We start from the raw sequence: 14,227 nt of genomic DNA, 5'->3' as shown, positions 1-14,227 counted from the left end.
TGTGTCGTTTCCAAGCAATAGGTCCCAGTTTTACGCTTGCCATGAAGACGCTTTGACAGGTTATTCATATAAAGACACAAACAAATCTCGTCCTTATGGTAAGCGACAAAGTGGGACCTTTTGACTAGATTTCGGCACACATATATATATTATTGTAAACATTGATAATTTAATTTTACTTAGCTAGGACATGACCTCATGTATTTTCCCATTTGCGACGGACTTGCCACTAATAACAACTGGACTTTCCCTGTTTAACCGCCGAGTTATCGCAATCAGGCAATAAGTATTTATTCCTAGCGATTCCTGTACTATTTTCCGGGTTGTTTTGAAACATTAGCTTTCCAAAGTATTCTTACATTATTTTGTAAATATTTGTAAAAAATTTAATGCTATTCATTGAACGAAAGATCGATAACGATATCTAGTATTATTTTAAACTGCGTAAACAAAACTTAATTTATAACTGAAAAACCTCTCTTCCATACAACATACTGCATCAACTCTCCACAACGGTATAATTGAAACAAAACATAAATTTCGCTTCGGTCATTTTATCATAGCTTTTTTGCCGAGTACCACAGCACCACACTTAAGAGGGGGTTAACGTAAAATCTTTGTTTTTATATTGAATTTTTACTTTTTGATTAAGGGCAAATGTCATTAAAAAGATAGGCACGGAATCTAGACTAAATTAGCAAGGACAGACTGCAATTAAAGTTTAAACTTGCCTCGATAGAAAATAAATACACAAGCTTTTATCGCTCACTGTACTTTTCATTCCACAGGCAAGGCAAGAGTATTAACTTATCGAAACAATTCTAGAAACCCTAAACACAATTCCCATGGCCACCTCCTCTCATCATCAGATCAGCTCGATGGTACTACTATAATATTGCACTGTCATCCGACTTACATATATGTATATGCTAAATTTCAGCTCAATCGGAAAACGGGAAGTGGTTCAAATTTAGCTTCCAAGATTTGACCCGCACAAATATACATACATATTACATACTAACAGGGCAAGTTGAATAATAAAAGCTTGTAAAATCACGAAAACATGTCTAATTAATAATAAATTCCAAATTCAAACTCGAGGCCGTTAATAGCAAACCTCCATGGAATGTATTTTTAGACTATTAGCCTAGATTTTTAACTAATCAGGTTTGATGTTTTGTCTCCAATTTTGTAATTAGTCTTAATTAGCCTTATTTATGTTTATTCCAATAAACCAAAGGAATCAGACAAACAAGTCGCAAAATTGCCAACATTTTAATTAAATTAATAAAAGTAAAGTTGCGAATAGTTGAATTGAAATAGAGCTGAAGATTATCTTGGACAGCTGACGTTTAAATGCATGAATTACACGCGAGCATGTATGTTGAATGAGTCCACGTGGAATGCATGTAAATAAGTTGTCCACGTGCCGAAGATAGACGTATACGAGTATAAGCTATCAATACGGTGGTCTTCGGAATTACGAGTTAATTGAGGTGGGGTAGTTTGGCAAACCTCTATAGCCCTATAAATTTTGGTATTTTTTTAATGAACCAAACGAATCATCAACATTTTAATTGATTTCAATAATGTTGTGAACACTTGAATTGAAATTGAACTGGAGATTATCTCGGACAGCTGACGTTTAAATGCATGAACTACACGCGAGCATGTATGTTGAATGAGTTCACGTGGAATGCATGTAAATAAGTTGTCCACGCGTGCCAGAAGACAGACGTTTACGATGTACGAGTATACACTATATATACGATGGTATTTGGAATAAATAAATACATAAATAATAGGCGACATCTTACACAGATTAACCTCGCCCCAAATTAAGCAAAGCTTGTACTATGATGGGTACTAGGGTTACTTATAAACAGGTCATTTTACGAAGATCAGCGTTTAAAAACTTTTCGAGTCTTTTAAGTCCCGAGACGAGTCCTTTATTGAGTCTTTTTTGACCGCAACTCAAAAAGAGTCAAGCCTTGAGCCTCGGAATAAAGACTCCGTTAACAATTTTATGGGTTATATCTAAATAACAGTAAAGAAAATAGGTGTTATTGTATGATCTGTATATCTTACACATAAATTTACATGAAACAATTCCATTTAGTTTTTTTTTGTAATTTAATTTTATCTAAGTAACAGTAAAGAAACAGGCGTTATTGTATAATCTGTATATCTTACATATCAATTTATATAAACAATTCAATTATGATTATTTTTGTAATGTATATGTTTTGTGTTAATAAATGAATAAAATTAAGCAATTCCATTTCGTTTTTTTTTGTAAATAAATTGTAAGTTACCTTGAAAAAGACTTAAGTCGCAACTCCCAACAAAAGCCTCGAATCTATAACAAGTTAAAAAGAGCTTCGACTTAATTACAAGAGTCTGAATGAGTTGAGGCTTAAAGCATAGGACTCAAAGGACTCGTGTCTTAACCAACAAAAATTTGTAGTATGAACTCGCACTTATTAAAGTGTACCAAGGTCTTCAATGGAACTGGTCATTTAAAAAACCATTAGCAACGTACAATAATTCGGAATTATCATTTGACAATCGCGCAAATGCAGTGTGGGCTGACATCTCCGAGCGTCATTAAGGAGTATTCACGCCGTCCGACAATATTCTTCATTTGCGTACCTACCGGGCGGCCGTCATTTGGCGCATTGTGATAGAGCCGCCCTTGCTGCAGCGGTGCAGTGTGCGAACGCCTTAATTGTACCCTTGTTTCGTGCCTTGGGTTGGAGCTGGCCGAATATGTGCAAATTGCTCCGCGTGCGAAATTACCCGGAGCAAGACTTCACATTGGGCATATGAAAGGTGTTGATTCGTATGGTTTTGTTGGGAAGCAAATTATACTCGATAACCGAATACAGAACAAGGGTGGTACATTTTCGGGTGTTTATTAGGTACGCGCTGCATTCCAAACGGCAGTATACGTCAGTATATTACCAAATAATTTAAATAGTTTTGTGTATGTATTTCTTACCATTCATAATTTAATGATATGTAGTACGACCATGGCTACATTGGCTACTCTTGCAAAATCAGTGTGAAATCGATTCGTAAATTAACCTAACCTAAACAAAACTTTTGTTATTTGCGACCATGTCCCTGTCACGTCATTTGTAATGTCACGATATGTCAAAAACAATGTTTTTTATGATGTAGGACGGAAACGAGCAGACGAATCGCTTCATGGTAAGCAATTACCGTCGCCCATGGACACCTGCAACACCAGAGGGGTTGCAAGTACAAGCGCGTTGCCGGCCGTCTCACACTAGCATCTTTTGAGCGTCGGCGTCTAGTCAGCGCTATGAAAATCCATTGACCACGCTGCGCAATTACGCCAACGTTGCGTCGAGCAGCAGCCATAGAGTTGAGTACACCGTGTCCAATAAGTTCGAATACAAACTTTTAGCACTTGCTGTATAGACATACGGATCGCTGGATATAAAATTCTTATTTTAATTTAAAAAGTATATTGACATAAACATAGTACTATAATTTCATGAGTCACGTATTTTTAGTTTGGCTTGAATACACGATGAAGTACGTTCGTGAAGAAATTATTAGAAAATTCCTTAAAGGCGACAGGCCATGTGCTATATTCAAGGCGTTACAACCGCATGGAATTAAACGGAATCTGGTTTATACTACTATAAAAAGGTATAAAGAGATCTCTTCTACAGAGGACAGGAAAAGATCCGGTCGGCCCCGCTCAGCTAGAACTGAAAAAGTGGTAAAGGCTATAAGAGAGCGAATTCGGCGGAAAAAACACCGATCTATTAGAAAATTAGCTGCTGATCTGAAAATTTCCAGGGGATCTGTACATAATATATTGAAAAAAGATCTTGGATGTCATGCTTATAAAAAACGAAAAGTACATGGCATTTCAGATGCAACCAAGAAAAAGAGAGTAGAAAGATGTAGCACCATACTTTCTTGGCACGCAGGTGACGAATTTGTTTTCTCAGACGAGAAACTCTTTGTGTTAGAGCAGCCTCATAACGCCCAGAACGACCGGTTGTGGGCAGCACGGATAGAAGACATTCCAGAGTATGAAAAGAATGTGCCTAGGTTCCAGAGCTCACCATCAGTGATGGTTTGGGGTGCTCTTTGTAAGAGGGGCAAACTGCCTCTAGTTTTTATTGATAAAGGCGTCAAAATCAATGCGGCATACTATAAATCGGAGGTTTTGGAGAAAAATGTTGCCCCAAATTTAAAAAATATGTTTGTAGACGATTATTATGTTTTCCAACAAGACGGAGCTCCGTCGCATACGGCAAACGCTGTTCAAGCTTGGTGCAAGGCTAATTTGACCGATTTTTTGCCGAAAACTGAATGGCCACCAAGTTCTCCAGATTTAAACGTACTAGATTATTTCGTATGGTCATACATGCTCTCGAAACTAAATAATTATAAAGTCGCAAACCTGAGCCATTTTAAAAAGGTTATCATGCAAATATGGGACGATATGCCGATGGATGCGGTGCGTGCCGCTTGTGACTCTTTTGAGAAACGTTTGAAACTTGTAAAAAAAGTTAAAGGTGGAGTTATTCCAAAACATTTGTTGTAAATATTGTATATAAATGTGGCTTTCACTTAATATAATTTTCATAACATAAACTACGCGTAAATTTATTTTATTAAGGATCATAACTGTATTCGAACTTATTGGACACGGTGTAGACCGCCGGCGCTCGGGAGACGCTAGTGTGGGATGTTTTCTTCATAGTTTGTAGGTCGTATTGGTCCAGAAATACCGTAAGTTGGTACATTGGTATAATAGTATTCGTTACATTATTTCCGATATAATTTAATATACCTTATTAAATTAGGAACCTATTATGCCTAATTTAAATGTTTAACAGACACCCTTTCACCTGTCTCTAATCTAAACTGCCTCTATCCACTTACGATCTAAGTCTTAATAAAAGTGATCTTAATGCAACCGCATAAAGACGGTAATCGATTAATGTAGAGTCCAATAAAAAGCTTAGGGCAACGAACAGGTTGGGAAAATGAATGTTTCCACTGCCGACTCTGGTAATGTTGTCTGATTTGTCTTTATCGGACGAGTAGGAGTTTTATAGCAGTAACAATACAAGACAATTAGTACTTATTTTACTTTTCTGAGAATTTTTCTTCTAGGAATGTAGGTATCCTTCTGAGATCCAGACGCAGATGTTTTCGATTTGGAACTCTAAATTATTCAATTATAAGTTCTATAGTTATTTACGATACAAGTGCAGAAAATAGGAAATACGCAGCGAGTGGTGATAAATTAAAACACGACCGAAGGGAGTTGCGAATTGCGAAGGGGACACGAGTTGCGAACTACATATTCACACGTGTATCGTACAACGTTTTACAGTACACATGGCTCTTTAAAGTTTCGACATATGCACGGAAAGTGCTCATTCCCGCACGCGTGTGATAAAGTAGCACCCTATGTACTGTAAAATAAATTGTGGAATATGTACAACAAATTGGACCTACGCAGGCGCTCATCAGTGATTTCTCTTTACAATAAAATATATTTAGATACAAGTTAAGTGCGTGCGAGCATGCAACAAATTAAATACATAAAATGTTCTTGCATTTCGCCGGCTACAACAATGGGTGGGGAAATCTATCTTCCTTTTTTTTTGTAAGTACATATTCCACAATCTATTCTAAACAGTAGCTAAGACTTCTAAATTCAAAAACAAAACAGCTGCTTCTGGGTCTCAGGAGGCTATAGAAATCTACTAGCACTAGATAATATTGTATTCAGAAAACAAACGCTCAAATTTAGAGCCCATCTCAGCTAACTTTCACCAACTTGAATAAAACAAAGTGAAGAAATGTTATTAAAAACGTCCTATTTTTAAAGAAATTTGACATTCATGATGACATTGGCACACTTTGTCATTACAAATGCCACGTAGAGTTTGCTTGGCCTGACTCTATATATTTTTCTTGACGTATGTTAGTGGACACAGTTCCTAACGGTGCATTTGTTTTCGTAATAAAGGCCCGATAGTCTGACTCACCGATTGCTACATTATATCCATCTAGACATAATGCGGGTGATTAATAAGCAACATTAACTTTAAACAAAGATTAATTTCGGAGCGGAGCGAGGGATTCCTACCGCCCCCTACCACGAGATTGTTTGGTCGGAATTTAAAGCGATGCCGTTGGTCTCATTACACTCATTACGTACTTTATTTTAAGATGAAGTGGCCGATATTTACAATCATCCCATCTAGCTAACTTTTTGTAATTTTGTAAAAACAAATATGTATGTTACAAGTTTCGAAGTAAGAAAAAGTTAAAAACTGTAATTAGTCTTAAAATAATTGATTTCAGTTTGTCACTAAAATTAATCATGTCATGTAAAACGCCTGCTGAAACCCGTTCACAGGCGCAAAAATTAAAGTCTGATAAGAGTCTCTTTGGTTTACAATGTAGAGTTGTAGACGGTCTTCCCTTATAGAAGGTCTTCTTCGCATTAAACTTATGTACAATTACGCTTGTAATTTAGCTAGGTACAATAATGTATATTATATTATATGAAATTTATAGCCCTTAACTTTGGATATGATAACAAAGGAGACGTGAACCAACAGAGGCGTCCGTTTTAATTGCTTAAGCAGTGTGCAAAAACTAAAGAATCACAAAAAACCTTTAACTATAAAACACTACATCGGTAATAGTCCGGAAGTTCGGTCATTACTGCTCGCTACAATATCGAACCAAACATTCCTTGGCCTCATTTTGCCATCGTTAGGATATTTATAACTGTATATTTTAACACTGTTGTAAAATTGTATTTGTTAAACAACTGTTAATTTCGGGACATGACGTTATTTTGATACGATCATTTAGTAAGACAAATGGAAAATACGTTTTACACGCTTCGTAAAAAACTATGACAACGCAGTTATAAAGTATATACTTTATTGAGTATGTACTCTTCTTTCAAACTTACAAATTTTCATATTTTGCACAAATAAAATAATGGCAGAATGTCGTTAATGAGAACTTATACACAGTGAAATGAAATCCCGATGCTGTTTAATATTAATATGTACTTATTATATGAGAATTGTATTTTTGTACCAGGGTAACTTTGAAAAAGGGGTTGGTAATTTTGAAAATTGCCTACCTCCTTCTTCTGCCTCTAGCAACACTGCAACAGTAAGATGCCTTGATAAGCGTTGGAGTAGGAAGTGTGTTACGAAAGTATGTAGTGGTTCGGCTTTAGTAAATATTAGCGATTTTCAAAATTACCCCGCTTTCGAAGATACCTCACCTAGAGTCTGTATAACTTGCACTGACCACTTGACAAATACGTTGTGGACATGCTGGTAATTCTTATTTTTAAGAGCTAAACGATTCGCACACATCACCGCAATGTAACCGAGGTGTTTTAATTTAAGCAATACCGTCGCACGCGCACCCCGCACCTGCGCCAGCGCCAGAATTAGCCCGATTATATCCGAATTATTAAATTAACCCGAAATTGAGGCCGACCTCTTTCTTGTAACCCGACGCCCGGCGTGGAACGAGTTCTTTTAGGGCTGTCAGGGACGTTTGTAAAGTTCTGACAAAAATCCTTATTCGAATAGCAATCCTGTGATGTAATGTAAGGCGATTGATTAAATTACTTACTAACAACTAAAAAATATTTTTTAAACTTCTAACTTCATAAAATTAATAAAATTGAATTTAAACTGTCGTGAGACATAGGTACTAACATAAAACCGTAAAATTAGGTTCAAGGTTCACGCGACATAAGAAGGAGACTTAGTCCGAAACATGTCGCGCGAGTGACTAAAAACACGTGAGTTTAAACCGTAAAATCATTTTAAAATTGACCTTTCGTAAGGAATAATTGCATAAAATAATTAACCTTCATACAATAAAATATAACAATAAAAAAAATAAAAAAAACTCTATGTAGAAAGAGAATATTGCTGTAAAGAAAAATTGGTCTCAGTCCTGAAAAAAACATTAAAGAAATCCTGCAAAATCAGGATAATTTCTAACGTCTGGTAACCCTTGTTGCCGCGGCCGACTGTGGGAAGACGAGTTTTGGGTGCGAGACGATACTAATTATTAGGTATCTGTAGTCTTAATTGGTAATCTGATATTTATGTGATTTTTATGTTGCGTTAATTACTACGGTTATGTGTTAAAAGTAATTAGATATGATGTTTAGTGGATCACAGTAATGTAGTTTAGACTTCTAAAGTACTTACAGTTGAAATCTTAGTAATAAAATTCGCTACCTACCTACTGTATGTAATTGCATGATTTCTATAGTAATCTAAATTGTATATTTTATTCTTATTTAATGCATATTAATTATAAGATGTAATGTTTTGAAAAGATGTGTCCCGTCGAGTTTCTTGCCGGTCCTTATTGGGATACCCTCCTCCAATTGGGGGGGGATTTAAATCTTCTCGGGTCAGAGGTGTAGAGTTAGATCCGGTGTAGCTTTATTTGACGTTCATAAGCGCATTGTAATATGCCTACTTGAATAATAAAATACATTTATCTTTAAAGTTATTTATTTTGATGTAAGTCTAATCCTAATTAAGTTTAAGTTTGTATGGAAATATTCCTCAATAGCAAAATTTAAATAAATACCAGAAAGAAGTATTACCAATTGTAAGATGAGATTTCCAAATTATAGGTGTTAGGTCTTTTAGTAGTAACATTTATGTGTGTAATATGCACTTTTGACATATGTATCATATACGACTGTATGTGTTCTAAATAAATAAATAAATAAATTATCCCGGGTAGAAATTTCACAGATGTGGAAAGGGCAGGGAAAGCCACGCGGCCAATGTTTGTCATCTTGGCTCATTGACTTACCTTGATTACTACATACTACTTCCTTAAGATGGGCCACAGGCACTACCAATTAGGCGAAGGCGTTGGTGCACAAATCGCGTTTGCACACAAGACATGTTCGTTGATGCACACATGTTCGCTCGGAATTATATGAACAGGCCTAGGTAAGTATTTTGTCTTAACCAGGGAGCCGTAATGGCTCCTCTACATGATGGCCCAGCGTAGGCCAGTCCTAGGGACGCATTTATGCGTTAGAGGGAGCAAGTGATATTGCTATCTCATTTCACCGCATAGCTGCGTCCCTTGGACTGGCCTACGCTGGGCCATCGTGTAGAGGAACCCTCACAAGCGGAGTGGTGGAGATAAAGAGGCCCAAAAGTGGGATAATGCCTATAACAGACTAATTTAAAAACATAGATATATCTTCAATTGCATCAGAACGATACTAATCATTCTAATAAATGTTTCTGTTGATAGGTAGCGCACGAAGCAAAAAATACAAAATCACAACAATTTTTATAATTCTTCATAATACGTTAGGTACTTGACTCATTATTTCAAGTAGGGATTTTTCCTGCGCACATCGACGGCAGTCCGTAGCTAATTAAGCAGAGCAGGACGATCCTTCAACGTTCGCTTATTAACGTCTAATCTTCCTCCGCATCCATCGATCTTAATTAATTCAATTAAGGTTAAAACTAGGTGAAGGTTGTGGCCCTCACAATGAAATTTAAAAACTTAACGTCGTCTTAACGACTCGCCGAGGATACAAGGGGAGGCGAATTAATCAAATAATACCGCGGAGCGGGCCGCTCCCCTCGCGGCGCCCCGCGCCCCCGCCCCGGCCGACCGCGTGGCGCGCTCAGTCGCGACCGAAACGCTGTCCGGGGAAGTGTCGACGATCCCCGTCGCAATTACTACTTTTTTCGAAGTTGTCAGTACAGTTTTTGTTTTAAAGTTCCCCAAAAAAGTTTTATGTGACCAGTCTCCTATTCCGTCGGACTCCGAGGATATTAGACTGTGATCGGCGGTGTAGTTTGTTCGGTTGATGCGTTGATTGTGTTTTTTTTTTGTTATTGTTGAGTTTTTTTGTTTGGTGCATCGTGCCTGAGCCGGCGGTCCCATCGAGGCGCTGCCTGGACGCGCGGCAAGAGACCCAAAGGACAAAGCCTTTAGGTAACTACCTTCCAACGTATTTATTGTGATTCGGTGGATGTTTGGAGCATGGCCGCTGCCTAGCGTACGCATACAATGGTCTGTAGTCTACGCGGGATGTTTGTAAACAAATCTAGGTCATCTATTTCACTACGGCAGCCGAGAACGCCCGGAAATGAGCGGTTTTCGAGGAAAGCGTATTGAAACGACAACGCAAATTAGGGAATTCATACGCCAGCGGCTTACGTCAACCACGTGGATGGGTTTAGTAGTGATAATACTTTTTGTTTACAAACTTAAAAGTATAATGTACTATAATCATACCTATTATATAGTCCGTTTTGCGACATTTAAAACGAATTCTTTAATAAAAGAATCCTGTTCTCGATACGACAGACTGGGACTACATAAGTTCTACATAGTTGCCAAATATCTAGAATAATTAGGTAAAAAATAGATACAAACGCTTAAAGTACCTATTTAATCTAAGCAATATAAAATTACCTATAGTCCATTCTTGCTATTATGGTACCTACGGAATAATGAAAACAACAACAATTTGACGAAGAACGATCGTCAGTGCCGGATTAACCATTAAGCAAAATAAGCACTTGCTTAGGGCACCACGTCTAGGTGGGCACCAAAATCGTGGGAAAATAACGGGTAGTTTGTACATGAAACTTTGTGCGTCGTGTATAGGGCACGTAAGTGCGTCTCCAACGCAGGCCTTTGCCCCTACGAGGGCCCATTCCATCAAGCTTGCAATATGCTGATTTTTTCATCATACTTTACCTATTGGTTCGTGGTTGATTTTTGATTTCCAGCATTCTGCAAATCTGTCAGCCTTTAGGCCAAAGGGCCTTACACCCAACGTAGAGCTCAGTTTTAGAAATCTACTTGTCTTCAACCCTGCGAGGAGCTTTTTCTTCAGCCTTCTCGGAGTGTCGAATTTAATAGTAGATCTACACTTTTGTCTTAATTTATACCTAATTATGTCGTGTCCGAATTTCGCTCTCTTGCAACTCGGCCTTCGGCTTCGCAGCACCGAAGTCTTAACAGATTTTCGAGGATCGGAATTTGTCACTCATGCATGCTGCCTGAGCTCTTGCACACCAGATTGGTTTGCGACGTATTGCACACAGCCAAGCTCGTGCGAACTAATTGTCAAAGTTTTATTATAAAAAAACTGATGACGGAATCAAAGGCTAAAGTGCAGGTTCGGGGCTTCGTTCCCCACGAAGGTCGAAAACCAAAAGCATACGGTTTTATTTAACCCAAAGGTTTCCTTTAGCAGAATTAATCTTTGGTTTCCTAAGATGTAATTAAAAAGTGATGCCACCCAGATTTTTGATTCAGGTTTATTTTAGCTTCGGCGAAGTCGGTCAGTCGGAGGTCAATAACTGTTTAAGTTTAGGTTCTAAGTTACGTTTGTTCTCATTTTCGACAAAATCTAAAATGTAGATCATACCAAATTTCATTCAAATAGATGCAGCGGTTATTGATTCCCCACATAAACTTCCACCCTTCTTTACACATCCTTAGCGATGATTTTTTTTAGATTAAAACTATCCTGTCCTTTCTTGGGACTAAACTGTAAACTCTTGATTATATTTTTGGGTCTAAACTAATTATCTCTATACCAAATTTCAACTAAATTGGTTCAGCGGTTGAAACGTGAAGAGGAATATTAAAAAAAATGAAAATTTTACATGTTTCCACTTCGGAATGGTGTCAATGTGATACCATACTCGTAAATGAGTTCGGCATTACACTACAAAACTTGGTGGCTCCACTTTTTAACTAAATCAACCCTTGGGTCCTAACTCCTAGGGGTCAATCCTGCCAAAGGAAATCTTCGGTTCGAAACGCCTATTTCATCGGCTGCAACTAACTCTAATCAAGTGCCCTTTTGAGCGAGGCCAAATGCCGAGCAGCAGGAGAGCCATGATCACATTGGTTCGATTTCGTTAGGTCTTATTCATACTCGGCTTTTTACTTTATGCAAAAGTTAGCCTTAAGCCTCACATTCGGCCATGTGTCCAAATCCAGGCTTTCGTCTCTCGCGGCTGGGCATTATGCCTTATTTACAATTCGCCATTGGTATTTTTTATAGCGCGCCGCCCCCCCGCGCAGACTCCCCGGACGTCTAACCTTATGAGGACCTCAGCCTTCGGCCTCATTCACACAATTTGTCAATTCCAAGTTCTGCTTTTTTGCAGCGTGGCCTTTGGCCTCATACGTAAAAGCGCCGATCGGACCGCGCTTTCAGCCTTATGAAGAGCTCAGCTTTCGACTTAGTTTTTTAAGACACTTGGCCATAGATTCTTGCCAGAGTTCGGCCCTGCTGAAGCTCGACCTTTGGCCTCACATGAATGCGCTTCTTAGAAAAGCTCTCTTTTCAACCCTGTGTGGAGCTCGACCTTAGTCCTCGCTTACATTGGGTATTTTTTCAGTCACAAAACCCAGCTCTCTCGCAACTCCGCCTTGAGGTCTTGCTCGGAAGCGCCAAGTGGCCACTCCGGATCTTCAACCTTATGAGTATGGCCGTTGGATTCGTTTTTTGACTATTTCCACCATTGGTTCAATTCCAAGCACTGCTATCCTGCAGTACGGCCTTCGGCCTCGCACGATTGCCCGCCACGGTAGAAACAACTGAGTGTCAACCGTGAACCACGTTCGACGTGTTGTCTCCCTGTCGCACATACGAATTTACAATTGCCTCTGGGCCTCAGTCCTTATGTAACTTTCGGGTTACTTTTGGTCATGCATGTTACTTCTAGGGTTTATTTGTGAAGTGAACCAAAGCAGGTTTTAATCACATAGTTAGCCGGAAAGGCAAGTACACAATCATAGATATAGGTAATTTCAGTCATTTAGTTCACGCATGCTTTGATAAAGGTGACATTAGGATGGCGACTGCACCAGCATTACTGTTGCAACATTACTGCTGCAGCACTGTCAATTTCCTTGATAAAATAAGTAATGGATTGAAAATACTAATTGCAGCAGTAATGCGACCATGAACGTCATTTAGTTTACCAAAAAAAATCAATGTTGTCAATGTAATCTGGATGAGCCTAGGCAGAGGGGGCACCAAGATCTAGAAATGCTTAGGGCATCAAAATTTCTTAATCCGGCACTGACGATCGTTGAATACCTAACTAATCTTGCGGAACATGTTTAAAAGAACTTGGTCAAAGGGTTAAATTAAAAGTATACACTGGTATACCTATATTCAAATATAATTAACAAAACTCCGTATGAAAATCCGGCAGAAATAATTAACAACATTGTATAAAACCAATTAACCAATAAAGGAAACCCAAAACTCCGTAGGTTCATACCTATCTACAAAATCATTAATTAATAAGAACTGTCTGAGCACAATACTAATTTCATCGTCAGGTGAAACTCAATTACAAGAGATAATTAAACCATCAAGGATTTATTTACTTTGAACATCAATTTTCTTTAAAATAAACCTACTTTTAATTAAAGCTTTAACGAAAAACAAATAGAGGAGGAGAGACGTACAACCCTTCCCAAGTTGGCGTCACGATTAGGGTTACCACGTACCATGCTCTGCACTTCTGACAAAATCCCTGATTTATTAAGAAAATTCCTGACAATTGCTCGGAAGGGGGCTTTGTTTGTAAATACCTATGTGATTTTATTAATAATTATTTGATGCTATGCAAAACGTACAGTCTTTTTACAGACTAACCTTAATTATACAAGTTTATATGTCCTTTATCCCTGTCTTCATTTATTATTTGTATTTGTAATACACATGTCAAAATTAACCATTAATACAAACAATTAATAACTAATTGAGGCTTGTAGTTCATTTATGAATAACGCCATAAAACAAACTGTAATCAAACTTCATATTACATTCACAAACAAAAATGACAACAATTACCTAAGTACATTATTACCAATTGGTATCATTTCTGTAGCCACGTATTTACTTGTTCTGGCCGCAATTTTGACAAGTGACCAAAAATCCCTACAATTAAAGAAAATCCTGACGCCTGGTAACCCTATCGGGAATGGGGTGGAGTACGTATATATTAAACCTAATTGTTATTGAAGCCTTTAGCTAATTTATCTTAGCGGATGCAGTTATGGGTACTATGCTGTTATTTTGATTATTCTAATTTAGGGAACAATGGATTGGAGTTGTCACTTAATATTTTTGGGGAAG

The 14,227-nt window shown here is 37.8% G+C and overlaps 1 protein-coding gene across 2 annotated transcripts in view; it reads left to right on the top strand.

The window, feature by feature from the left end:
* Positions 1–14,227, top strand: part of LOC133517654 (LIM domain transcription factor LMO4) — a 270,497-nt gene that overhangs the window by 114,662 nt on the left and 141,608 nt on the right. Inside the window, exon 1 of one of the 2 annotated variants that reach the window (XM_061851011.1) lies at positions 9,661–10,041. The exons of the other annotated variant lie outside the window; for it this stretch is intronic. The gene's annotated coding sequence lies outside the window, so the exon portion shown is untranslated. Of the gene's footprint in view, positions 1–9,660; positions 10,042–14,227 lie in introns of those variants that run through there. 2 annotated transcript variants of the gene reach the window in all.

Source organism: Cydia pomonella, chromosome 5, assembly GCF_033807575.1.
Source record: "Cydia pomonella isolate Wapato2018A chromosome 5, ilCydPomo1, whole genome shotgun sequence".
NCBI lineage: Eukaryota > Metazoa > Arthropoda > Insecta > Lepidoptera > Tortricidae > Cydia > Cydia pomonella.
This window is presented reverse-complemented; position numbering and strand designations above follow the sequence as displayed.